At 35.4% G+C, this 14,493-nt stretch overlaps 1 protein-coding gene across 6 annotated transcripts in view; it reads right to left on the bottom strand.

The window, feature by feature from the left end:
* Cntn4 (contactin 4) overlaps positions 1–14,493 on the bottom strand; it is a 1,002,315-nt gene that overhangs the window by 835,134 nt on the left and 152,688 nt on the right. Inside the window, exon 3 of one of the 6 annotated variants that reach the window (XM_040739333.1) lies at positions 2,826–2,989. The exons of the other annotated variants lie outside the window; for them this stretch is intronic. The gene's annotated coding sequence lies outside the window, so the exon portion shown is untranslated. The remainder of the gene's footprint in view (positions 1–2,825; positions 2,990–14,493) is intronic. 6 annotated transcript variants of the gene reach the window in all.

Below are 14,493 nucleotides of genomic sequence, written 5' to 3'. Positions count from 1 at the left end.
TAATTTTGAGTAAACATATTATTTTTAAATTCTGCTGCATAGTGACTTCTTAAAAGCATCAAGATGCACTTTTTTATTTAAATTAGTAACAAGCTTGTTTTACATATCAGTCCCAGTTCCCTCTCCCTCACCTCTTCCCCTGCCTTCCATCTGCCCCCTGTCCCATACCCTTTCTGTTCTCCAGCGAGGATGAGGCTTTCCTTGAAGACCTAGGCCCACCCTTGTGTGTGTCCAGGCTGAGAGAGTTTCCCTTTATGTGGAATGGGCTCACAAAGTCCATTCATATACTAGGGATAAGTACTGATCCACTAGCGGAGGCCCCAAATATTGCCCAGGCCTCCTAACTAACAACCATGTTCCGTGGATCTGGATCAGTCCTATTCTGGTTTCCCAGCTATCAGTTTGGGGTCCATGAGCTTGCCTTTGTTCATGTCAGCTGTTACTTTGGGTTTCTTCAGCCCGGTCTTGACCTCTTTGCTCATCACTCCTCCCACTATGCAACTGGATTCCAGAATTTCGGTTCAGTGTTTAGCTGTGGGTGTCTGCTTCTGCTTCCATCAACTACTGGATGAAGGCTCTAGGATGGTATTTAAGATAGTCATCAATCTCATAATCGGGAAGGGCAGTTAAGGTAGCCTCTCCACTATTGCTTAGATTGTTAGAGTTATCCTTGTAAATCTCTGGACATTTCCCTAGTGCCAGATTTATCTTTAAAACTACAATGGCTTCATCTATTATAGTATCTCTTCCCTTGCTCTCCTCTTTTCTTCCCCTGACTCCAACTTCCTGCTCCCCCATGTCCTCCTCTCCACCCCTCTTCCCTCTTCTCTTCTTCTCTTTCTCATAATTCCCTCTCCCCTTCCCCCATGCTCCCAATTAGCTCAGGAGATCTTGTCCTTTCCCCCTTCTCTAGGTGCCCATTTATATTTCTCTTAGGGTCCTCCTTGTTTCCTAGCTTCTCTGGAGGTGTGGATCATAGGCTGGTAATCCTTTGCTCTGTGTCTAAAATACATATATATGTGAGTACATACCATGTTTGTCCTTTTGAAGATGCACATTTTAGAAAACTATATTTTCATAAGCATTTTTATAAATGTTGTAATCATTTCACTTTGTTTTGTTAGACTGTTTGTTCATCACTGGCCAACCAGCATTACCCCCAAATTCTTACAACTAAGGTGGAAATGACAGAGAGAGGACATAAAGTTGTAAGGCCAACACCTAATGTAGGGAGAAAAATGAAACTGTACTTTACAGCTCATATCAGCTCACAGTGACTGCAAAATGGTTTGCCTGCTTTTACTGAGAGGCAAGATGAGAAATAATGCACAACCTATGTACATACTAGATATTGTATCAACCCTGATCTTAAAGAAAATAGATGCAATTAGAACTGTAACCAATGAACAAGCATATCAATGAATGGTAGTCATTACTGACAGAAAGTTTGTTGCATTTTATTGGCTTTATCATATTCTAGGAAATCATCTGAAAACAATAAAAGACACATTTACATGAAATTAAATTATTAAATAAAAATTGTAGTCAATGATCTTCCATAAACAATATTATTACCATTAAATCCCAATAAACTAGAACATAGAGTGAGATAGAAAAATTCAAAAGAAAATTTTATAAATGGAGTAGGGGCATATATGTATATATATATATGTATGAATAAAATGATTATTGTGGAAAACGAAGTATTAGAAACTAGTAGGTAATTAAAATTCAAAATGTATGCATATATTTGTTTAATTATAGTTTTTAAGTGGTGTGGATGGGTGTCTTTGTGGTTCAGGTCATGGTGCTGTCCGGCAGAGGCCAGTGGGTAACTACCAGCTGTCACTTCTCCCTTTAAACCACAGAATCTAGAAGCCAACTCAGGTTTTGCAGCCAAACAAATGTTAAGCCAGCCAAGCAAACCAATCTTTGTTTTGGAGCTAGTATTATATCAGGTCAAAATCCAATTAATTATTAATACTAAAATAGCGATATAATACTCATAGAGGATGACTCTATTTCCAAAATGGGAGATGAGGCTTGGCAATCACAGGAAAAATTTGACAAATGAATTCACACATCGAACAATACTTTATAAATTTTAAGCAAACACATATCTCCTTATTATGACTTACAGAAAGTAATATTTGTGTAGTGATACTACCAAGCATGATGGAGGGAATGATAGAGATTTAGACTACACTAGGATAACTGCATTCCTTTGGGAATAGCTAGACACTGGCCAGAAGCAATATAAGGCCACAATGTACAGTCAACAGATGAGATTACAAACCGTTTCACAGCATTACAGAGCTTAGCCCATGAAGATGCCTTAGGCTTAAAATAAATGGGCCATGGGGACTAACATGTGCAGTATTTGTAGCAAGACGTTATTAGGCAGTTTCTCCGTTGGGCATTTTATTTATGCTTTCAACTACATTGAGTTGAAAATGCTGTTTTCCTTTCATTGACAGTGACATTGAGTACACTGAGGTTTAAAATAAGATAAATAGATTTGCCTAGACATGAAATACTGCGGAGTTTGTATTCTGACCCCAGCAGGTTTGCTTGTTAATTGATGAGAAGGCATCAGAGATATTTTAGCTAGAGGTTTACCAAGTAGCTGTAGAAATAAAATGATTATTGGTGGTATTAGACCTGAGCCTATGCAGTCTCTTAAGTGACCAGGAAAGACTTGCCTAACTTGTCTTGTTAGGTCACAGTCAACTCTTAGCAGTGAGTCTTTCTGCTTCATCTCACCAGCAAGTCAGAAACTGTCAAGGCTATAGAAAACACCACCCAAATCTCAACTTTTCACTCACAGAGCCAGTTAGGTGCCTTCTCTCAACGGCTGCTCCTGTCACTCTCAGTCTCTGCTGGAAGTTGATGCCTGATGACGTCCTTTCCCCAGGTGATCGGAACAGAAACCATGTGTGTCATTCTCATAATGTCTCCAGCTTCTGTCAGGAGCTAAAGTTTGCTTGCCCTGAGGTTTTCAAAAATATTTTTAAGAGGTGTGCCTCTGAGTATCAAAAGTATCCAATTTCATTCAGTTCTCAAACTTACAAAGGGACAGGCTATGGTTTGCTACACAGACACAGACAGACAGACAGACAGACACACACACACACACACACACACACACATATAACTATTTTTTTCTTCTTTTTCCTTTTTGGGAGCATTTTCTTGTACTCACTAGGATTGTGACTATACACATTATAAGTCACTATTGGTAGTTTATACTCTATTAGCTGAAAACCCCATAATGCCTTCCTGAATTATTATTTCTGAAATTAGTTTGCCAGCATTTTACTTTCAGTGCTCAATTGCTGTAGAATCTGAGACAGGGGACGTTATTCCTATTTTGCAAATTCAGTCCAAAATGTAGAAACAAACAACAAGAAATCCTACAAACAAGCTTAAATACAAACAGGGAGAAGGGAAGTTATTTTTATTAGATTTTTAATAAAATTACCTTTCATTTAATTCTTAAATCAGTATTTTTGACAACATCACATGGTAGGCGCTGTCTAAAACATACAATACCATATCAGGAAGCATAAGGTGCTAGTTGCACACTGGATTGCTGTGAAAATTGCCAATTGCCATTGTGATTTTTTTCATTGACTAGAATATCTAACAAATGTTCCTGTTTAGCATGATGTACTTACCCAACTCTGGGATATATATTAACATGTAATCTTCCCTAACATGCAAGTTCACTTGGAAGTTTCTACTAGATTAGTTTTGCATGCTATAAACTTGTTTCATTCATACTTGGATGATATAAGCCCACCTATGTGAGACATCTTGCTTTCATAGAAAGTAAGACTGGCACTCTTAATTTTCTTATCTAAAATTCTTTCTTTTTCTTTTCCTAATGAATATGGTCTTTGACAGTTGGTCTGCAAAGATAGCAGGGCAACCTTAGTTTTAGATCTAAATAATTGCATTACTGAGATATCATAAACTAAAGATAAGTATCAAATTTATTTCAGGTAGCTGAAATGTTAGTGACTCTCCAAAATGTTTATTGTATGTACAAAATACTGATCTCAATTTAACTCCCAATTAACTAAATTTAACTTACTTGACCCTCTTAAAAATATTATGAAGTGTATTAAGCCCATTTTATGAATGAGTAAACTATAAAACACACAGTTTGGAAGGTTCATTTTTTAGCACTAGTCATATAAGGTAAGGGATTCAAAATCATCTTTCCAATTTAACATCATTTCTGTTAGTTTCTATATTGTAAGACTTTTTATTTAGTATTCTTCTCTGCAAGTAATTGAAACATTCCATAATGTATCAACGGCAGATCCCCCTTAATACCTATGCTTTATGCTTCTCTCCATATGACTAATAAAAACTTGACATTTTCTGAGATCTGTAGTGTCCATGCTTATGTAGAACAGTGGGGTGAAGCTTGGTCAATAGGGTAGTGGGATTCTGTCATTATGAAAAACGTTGCTTCAAGGGTGAAGGCTGGTTGATTTTCATGCCTTGTCAGTGGCCTGCTACAATGTTAAAGTTTGCTGAAATGTAAAGACTAAAAGTTTATCTCTAAAGTCATTTCCAAAGGCTAAGCAATTAGTGCAAACTACTTTATTGATTTTTAGTAGTTTTGTGCTCCAAATAAAATGAGCCTATTTTGATTTTTATTTCTTTATCGATTATATTTTTGTTTGTTTGCTTAGAGGAGATTTTCTACATAAGTTATTGGCTCCCCTAATTTTATATTTTTATCATTTTGCTATAAATGAGATTTTCTTTTTATTCTTAGACATTTAATAAAAAGGCAAAGGGGCCCCATTTATAAAATGGAGAATGTGGACATATTATCCTACAAAGTATTACAAAAGCTTAAAAAGTGCCTTCTAAAAGAACTGGGCTTCAAATATGGTCTGCATTTTGATTTTCAATTTTCTGTTAAAAATATTTCAGTCATTATCCTGTCTGCTTCTCGTATTGTGCTGATTCCATTGAATGGCTCAGTCATGCAAGGAAGGAGAAATTAACAGATAAATTCAATAAATAATATTGGGCTGAATGTGCTAAGTCTCCAGACAGAGACAGAAGTAAGCACAGATGAGACAGGTAGATGTGTATCTTCAGGGGATAATGAATGTGTCCCAAGTGAGAGGAGGAAAAAATAAGAGAATAGCCAAAATGCATTTGCTCATCTGAATGAGAATCTGCCAGCAATGGCATCAGCCAAAAGCAGGATAATTGTGCACATGTATGTTCTACACAGGGACATTCAACACAAAGGTATTTAGAGGTGCAAAATGATACCTAGACCGAACACACTGGAACAAACCAGATTCCAAATAAGCTTAATAATGGATTATGTTTTATGTCCAACAGAGACTTCAGGAAACTGCATTACATTTCATGTTGAGATTAACCAATGGAGTTGGGAAGTTCTTCAGCTTCATTGACTGTTTCTTAAGGTACATGATGCCTTGCATGATACTAAACAATTTAAGTAACTTTCCTAATATCTGGAATACTAGGTGAATAGACTATTTGCTGAACATTAAATCAGACTGATACCATGCTACCAATAATGAATGCTTATTTCAAAAGAGAAACAAAGAATCCCCTCATGTTCTGAAGTGACTCCTGAAGTCAGTTGTGGGTTTTTATAGTTGTAAAATTCCCTGGATGAAAACATAAGTGCTTTGTTCTCTTGTTTTAATAATCTTTAAAAAAATTTGTAGTCTGTTTACTAAACTTTTAAAAAAGGTATAGACTACCACACGCATGAAGCTTCTTTGAAAGTAATCATTTGCAGTCAGCTATGTTTTATCATTATGAACTGGACGATTTTAAAAGGAGAAATGGGTGCTACCAAGATATCTCAGTGTTTGCTTCATAAGCAAGAAAACCTGAGTTCTTTTCCCAGAAACCAAGTGAAAAATACAGGTGTGGTGCTGTACAAGCTTCCAAGGGAGAAAAGCAATCACCAGTCCTTTCCAGCTGTAAAGTCTATAGACTACAAAGCTGACCAGCATAGCAAGATGTACTCAAGAGTGCAAGAGTTGCATTTCTATCTCGGAGGCAAACAACATCTGTCTGGTTGCAGTCAGGGCACTCAATAGAAGAGAATTCATGCCTGGTACTATAAATGGCCAACTATTCATTGCTGGTCACAGACCCTTAAAGGAAAACCTTCCACTGTCACTTTCCTAAGATAATATAATGTGTAATTGCATTCTACATACTTATTCTTCTAATTCCAGATAAGTGTAGCTCTCACTTCTCATTGAAGAAGCTTCTTTGGGGGGAGAACATTACAAAAAGCCACAACTGGTCAAAATGAAGGGAATAGCTGCCTGTGTGGTATCCAAACCCTACTAATAGGTCTATATCAAAACCTCTATACCCAAAGGTTAGAAAATTGTGGAAGAGGGAGTGGAATGATTGTAGAGTCAGAAGACCCCAATGTCTGCTGTAAAACAGTGTCTTGTTTTCTACCCATGGCCCAAAGCTGTAGCCATATAATTTTAACAATATGGTATCGCTAAACCAGATCTGCAAATGGCAGCATCAGTTGACATGCTAGCATGGATGGGGAAGTCCTACAAGTTTCCACCCCCTAAACACAGAGCTAGGGGCAATAATGTGCTAAGAGAGGAAGGATCAGTCTTTCCTAGGGATGAGAACGCTGATAGGTTTTCTAATCATCCCATGTAGTAATCCCTAAACACATGTATGTAAGCAACATAAAATGGATTCATCACTCCGGGCGTTGGTGGCGCACGCCTTTAATCACAGCACTTGGGAGGCAGAGGCAGGCGGATCTCTGTGAGTTTGAGGCCAGCCTGGTATACAGAGCGAGTTCCAGGACGGCCTCCAAAACAATACAGAGAAACCCTGTCTCGAAAAAATATAAAAAAAAATGGATTCATCGGACTGTATTTATATGTACGTATATGGATATTTACATGTACACACACAATAATTCAGGAAAAGATCATAAATTTGAAAGGGAGGTAGTAGACAGAGGGTAGAGGAAGTGGTAAAATTTATGTAAATAGAGTACTGATACATGAAATTCTCCAAAAAAATGAAGAAACCAAGTTTTAATTTAAAAAAAATTATCAGGCATGGTACCATGCATAGGGAGATGGCTTAGTGTTTAACAACACTAGCAGCTCATATGATGGTTCATTTATATATGCATACATATATACATATTTAACAAATATATATTTTAGTACTTAATTTTATAGATATATATTTGTTACATATATCATACATATATACTTATGTATTCAATAAGATATCCACCTAAAACTCATCATGAAATACACACTAGGTATTATAATGTATCTAATAAACAGAAAAATTTAAAAATGCAAAAATTTCAAGTATTCTAATATTCTTTTATTATTATTCAAAAGAGGTACATGGCAATCAATCCCTCCAATGACTAACAAAGAAATGTGTATTTTGAATTATTTTTCTCCTAGCGTGTTAGATTTGTACTTCTGACATACTTTCACCTATCCCACTGAATTCTTAGGTACATTATTTATTACAGATCATTCAGATTCTGGTAGAGTTTCATCACCAGTTTTGAATTCTTATGACTATATTCTAACTAAAGAAGTTAATCACCATAGCACCAGGACTAGAACTCCGGTCAGCCTTTAACATCTTTAATGGGATGCATAAAAGTAAATCTTAGCTTTTATGTACATTCTTTCTTCATTGCAGGTCATAGAATCTCCCTCTCTGAATTTTCTCTCTCTCCTTCTACTGGGATAGCTTTTGAACCTTCCTTTTTCAAGGCAGTCATCTGTGGCTTTCTAATGTGCTTAAAATATCACTGGAGGTAATTTTAACAAGAGAAATAAGGAGATTGAGTTATTGTCATCATATAACCACAAAAGGAAGTGGTAAGTGAGCAGAATTCGAGAGAAATTAAAAAAAGAATAGCATTTCCTTTGGTTTTGAAGTGACAAGTAAACCAACAGAGCTCCTGAGAAATCCATAGACTTGGGAAACAGTAATGACCTGAATGAATCTTTGAGTGGGGATGAAGATTAGTGCCTGATATGGTTTCTGCAGAATAGCTAAAGAATAGACATGTTCATTAATCTTCCCACAGACACTCAATAGTAACTTCCTTACAAAAGCTTCCAGAGGACACTTACACTGTGTATATATAAAAAGAGGATAGAGCTAAATACCACAAAATGGAGCGATAATAAAGAAGCTCTTATTAGCTGTGTTTGTTTTAGTTTTAATGCATATCAAGATAAACATTATCATTTCCATTTTATATGGGGAAACTGAGATTCAAAGAGTTATTGACCTGGGTAGATGGAGGAGACTTAATTTAAATTGGTGTGTTATAGTATAAACCCTGGTGTTTTTCATTATACATTGGAATGGGTAGAAAAATAGAAAAGTAAAATGTAGTCCTATGTATTGGTGTGCTAAGTAATTACTATATTACATGGGCTCATCTAACAAATATATAAGACAATTTGAAGATTCAATATATTATGAACCAGAAATCCTTATCTCTACCTGTATTACCAAGTTATCACAAAGCTAAATCTTTGCTCATCATCTGTGATACTTAGCATAATGATACTAAGAAGTAAAATTAAAGGACTCCAAAAATCAATGGATAAGAAACCCAACTCAATGGGTCCTATCTGACTAATATGATCATTTCCTATAATGCAAAGCAACTTAAAATGCATGTATGTGTTTTATATGAATGTATGTTGTGTGTGTGGTGTTGTGTATGTATGTGTTCTATATATGTATGAGGTGTATGAGTGTACATGTGTGCAGGCATGTGATGGTGTATTTGTATATGGTTCATGTGTGTGTGTGATGGTATATATGTTGTGTGGTGTGTGCATGTGTCATATGTATATGTGTGTGGTGTGTTTTATGTGTGTGCATTAATGTACATGTGTGTGTATGTATGTGTGTGTTCCAAATGTCTGGTGCAAGCACCTGTGCATATCCATACAGAGGCCAGAGTAAGATTTTTGTTGTCTTTCTCTATTGCTCACCAAACTACTGCCTTGAGATATGATCATTACTGAACCAGTAGTGATCATTTTGTTTAGGCTGCTAGTCCATTTAGTTTCTAGAATTCACATGTCTCCATTCCACCCTCCATGCTGGGATTACAGATATGTGCTGCTATGTCTCACCTTTTACATAGATGCTTGTTTCCATGTTTATAATGCAAATGTAAATGTTTTTATATACTGCATCATTGTCATCTCAATTTCCACTAAAGGAAGTTTTTCAATCCCACTGGTTAAGAGCACATGTACAAACATATACAAACACACACAGACTATTATTGATATGCACACACAAAACTATTTTTGATGCTTTATGAATTTCAAAGACTTTTACTAAAACTTTACTTTTATATAGCATCTCAAAACTTGATTATTACCTGACCTCTATCTTTAGATATGACAGTCAGGAAGGAAGGAAGGAAGGAAGGAAGGAAGGAAGGAAGGAAGGAAGGAAGGAAGGAAGGGAATGAACTACTATAAAAATGTATACATTAATTTTATTTTTGTTTCTAGCTTAAATGACCTGTGTAATCACTCTGTGTCTACCCTATTGTGATATTCTAATAATTTAAATTTCATCCTGCCTCAACAGTACAGAAATATAGCTATAGAAATGCAGCACAATTCTAGACAGATATGCTATGACTTTCCCTGACACTGAGAGGCCTACAGAGGACCTTATGAAGCATCACAACTTCTCTTTAGCTAATGTGACTGAAATTTTAATGTTTGTTTGATTGGACTATACAATACTAAAACAGCAATATCTGAGAGCACAAATACTAATTCTTCTCCAGAGAGATGGTATAATTTATAAACAAAACAAGCTAAAAATTGCTTGGTGAATCTAATAACATTTCAGTACTGTTTTCTATAAATAAGTACCCATAGTCACATAGTAAATAATTATAAAATCAACTATTATGTTAAATAGCTTGAACATACCTGAGAAAAATATCCTTTTTAATTTAAATTAGAAACAAGCTTGCTTCACATGTCAATCCCAGCTCCTTCCCTCCCCTCATTCCCCACCCCCACAACCCCTACAACCCCCCACCCAATCCCCACTCTGCTCTCCAGGGAGGGTGAAGCCTTCCATGGGTGACTTAAAAATATTCTATTTCAATACTTAATGAGAAATAAAATAAATATGGTGTTTTATAACATTTAATTCAACTGGAACTATCATAATGCAACATTTTCATTTCATAAATTAATGTGCACAAGAATGTTCACCAAAGTATAGTTTTTTATAGTTTTGATTGTTTGTTTAATGAGATAGGATCTCACACATCCCCAGGTGGACTCAAACTCAATATATAGAAGTAAATTCATTTGAGCTTCTGATTCTCCTGCCTCCCCCTTCACATAATGTACCATAATTGACCAGCTGTTCAAAGCATAATATCAATATACAAATTATAATAGATAGATTATAACTGCTGATTAATGACAGAGATGTCTATACCTCTATTCAATTGATGTACATGTTTCAGGTCCTTGAGAATTATGTCAAAAATTTCCATTTGGCAATGAAAACATATTAGATATCACATGAGAAGTGGGTTCTTAATACACAAATTATAAACACCCAGAGTAAAGCTTTCTTTATAAAGTAAAATAGAATAATAAGGTCATTTCATAAATTAGGATTATATATGAAAACACAGTCTGTAGTTTTCTATTTTGTTTGTGATATCTACATTAAGCTTTATTACTTTTATAATCAGAAAAATTGCAATTTTCATTTTATACAGTGTTAAAGCTAAATAAAGAAGTACACATTAAAATTTAACATAAGATTTTAATATTTTATTAATATTTTTCATGATTAGGTTCTCTGATTACAAATTTAGAACCACAGTGATTTACAGGATAACCTACTTTTTCTACTTAAGAACTTATGATCATGTCCCCAAATTTCCAAATATTATTCTGAAAAGCAAGACATTAATGACATTTTAGTATTCACATTATCATGTCTTTGTTCTTCATGATTTACATTTCTGATACAGAAAGTAATAAGATGATATGTTTATGGATTACAGAAAGATGTTTGCTGAATACATTTCATAAGCAATTGTTACACATGATTCTTCAGTCAGATCCCATAGTTGCCTCTTCATTTTAAAATCAAGTAAGTCATATTCCATAGTTCAGGATGCCAATGGTGATTTTGTGCAAAATAACAGTGTGGCAAACTCAGACAAGAACATACACAGAGTAAGCCAAAGATCTACATTGTTCATATTATAGAATTATATTGTTCTGCTATTCAACAAAGGAACAATCACTATTCTGACAATGATGTGGCCACAAAGTGAACGGGAAGCCATTTAATGCTGATCCTGAGACCCTGAGTTCAATCCACTGGACTCACACAGTGGAAAAGAGAATGAAATCCTTGAAATTGATCTGATGTACACACATATGTCATGGCATACAGATAAACTAACTAACTTAATAAAAAACAAGTAGAAAATTTTAATTATTTTTCCAAAAGAAAATATTGGTAATTAATCTTATTAGAAGATAGCTAATATCTTTACAGTATAATCTGTTATGTAACTACTTCTATGAACCCTAGTCAAGAAATGAAAGCAAAGGGATAATACCGTATCTTTATTTCAGGGTCAAGATATAAATTCATGTTATCATCTTCAAAATGATAAGTATAATCACAAAATATGAGGTACATTCAAGAACACATTCAGTGTGACATTCATGAATAGATTCCTGGTGTAAAACGGCATGGCTTCCTGTGATTCTTTGCTGACACTAACAACATTATCTAGGTAAGTGATGTCATTTTGCATTTAATTCAAGGTGCAAAAGAAACTACCTCCTATATGGGAACTTGCATAGAGCAGGTTACAAAACCAACAAGGATTGCTTTACAAATTGTATTCTCTCTCCTATAATATCATCAAAGCCAAGACAAGCCTGAGTTCATAAGAACCACTCTAAATAACACTCATATTTCAACAAATCAAAAAAAATTAGAAAGGCTCAGCCATGGACATAATTCTTTAGGCAGGAACAACGATAACCTGCAATTCTACATGGGAACTAATGTCTTCCATAGCGCAATGATTGCGAGTTACATATTAAACTCTGCACTGGAAGCTTAACGATGAGAAATGGTAGATCAGACAGAGCTGAGCCACATCTTGTCCCCCTACCCAGAACTCTCAAAGGGATATAGTTGCCTTGTGTAGTCTCATTTTCTTTCACATTAGCCTTCTCTCTTCCTCAGACCAATCACATGGTTACTGATACAAAATGGCCCCCTCCTTCTTATCATCATGATTGAAAACAGAGCCACAGACACAATATAGTATCCAATTGCTCCATGTAATCCATTCCAGAAGATCCCTTGCAAAGTACCTGTGAGCATGAAATGTTCTCTATGTATTAGAATGCATGCTTCTGATTTGTTCCCATGCTTAAAGCCAAGAGATATGTTTATAGAAGATGATTTCACATACATCCTATATACACTTTCCTTCCCCTCTGCCCTAAATGTCTTGACACCAGACATAGTTTAATACTTTATTAGAAGTTACTTTCCATCTGTCAGCTCTACAGTTTAATTTTTATTTTTTAAAATAACGAAATGAACCTTATAATCCATTAAATGATAGCTTTAATATAACCCACCACACCATGGAAATAATTGGCTTAATTTAAGGACTGCATTGAAGTAAGCTGTAATTCTTTGGTTGATCTCATTTTTATCATGATACCCACAGCCATGTTTGGATAATTTCTTGAAGGCAACTTCAAGAGTTGACAGCAGAACCCTGAAGTATTTGCAGGCACCTACACTTTGATAATGTTTGGAGAGATGAACTCAAGCAGTGCTACTTCCTGACTGTCATTCTGAGTTAGTCAAGCTAATCAGTACTCAGCACTCTGCTTAGCCTGGGACTGGGAACAAAGAGCCATTTAGAGATGCTGAGATGCAGACTGCAAATTTGCCAACTGAGGAGAGTCATCCAGGAGAACATATCTTATTTCAAGAATATAAATGAATTAATCAGCAAGCTTGCTACCCTTCGCCAGAAACGTCCCTGATTAAATTTCACGTAGTGAATTTGTGTAATCACCACCAAACTAAGCACTGATTAAACAAAGGCCTCTAAGCACTAATTCTCCTAATGTGTGGTTTATTTCTGCTCTCCTATGAAGAGCACACCTTGAAAACTTCGCTGATTTCAGTGATTCTCTATTGAGGATTCATCGTGGAATTTTTTTCTGAAGGCAGTCCAGTTCATTTAGAGTCAGGGCAATGAATGCATCAGACATTTTGATAAATGCTTACTTGGCCGCCTTGTCACGGGAACACTGGGAGTTCTTGCTGCCTAGTAGGCCAGTAGAGAAATCTGTTAATCAAAAGATAAGTAGCCATCTAATTTCCTCTCCTTATGCTACCAGAGGAGAAGAAACTGCCATGAGCTTCTTATTCTAACAACAACAACAAAAATAACTTGGGGACAAAACAATAAGGATGGCGGTTTTCTATATCCCACACATTTTACCTTTAGATATGTTATTTTGCACTAACACAAATTACAAAGGAAATAAAGGGATTAAAGAACATGTAGTCAGAGAGAAATTTTTTGTGAATGCTATGTTATTATCTTTATAGATAAAAACAGAAGATAGATATATAGATAGCAAGAAGATTGCTGATAATAGATATTTTTTAGATTTATAAAGATGTGATAGATAGATAGACAGATAGATAAATAGATAATAGACAAATGATAAATAGATAATATGTCTTAGATAAGGTTTCTGTTGCTGTGAAGAGACACCATGACCACAGCAACCCTCATAAAGGAAAGCACTTAATTGATGTGACAGCTTACATGTTCAGAGGTTTAGTACATTATCATCATGATAGGGAGTATGGCAGCATACAGGCAGACACAGTGCTGGAGAAATAGCTGAGAGTCCTACATCTTGCAGGCAATAAGAACTGGACTTTGTCACTGAGTGACACTTAAGCAAAAGAGATCTGAAAACTTGCCCCTACCTCACAGTATACACTTCCTTCAACAAGGCCTTACCTACTTCAACAGGGTCAGGTCTCCCAATAGTACCACTCCCTATGAGCTTATGGGACTAATTACATTGAAATTACTACATTATAGATGTAAATATGGATAAATGATAGACAGATAAATAGATTGATTGATAATAGATTCATGGTACATAATAAACAACGGATATGCATATGGTAGATAATAGAGAAATTATAGATAGATAACAATATATATATGAACCAATGTAAGATGCTAGATAATAGATAGAACATATTAATCAAACTATAATTCATAAAAGAAACTTACTAATATACCCTTGGAGATCATGGCTGCAGTATCTGTGTGATGGTTTAAAGAGGTCATTGTTC

Source organism: Mesocricetus auratus, unplaced genomic scaffold, assembly GCF_017639785.1.
Source record: "Mesocricetus auratus isolate SY011 unplaced genomic scaffold, BCM_Maur_2.0 Super-Scaffold_100676, whole genome shotgun sequence".
NCBI lineage: Eukaryota > Metazoa > Chordata > Mammalia > Rodentia > Cricetidae > Mesocricetus > Mesocricetus auratus.
The sequence above is the reverse complement of the archived record's forward strand: the minus strand, read 5'-3'. Positions and strand labels throughout refer to the sequence as shown.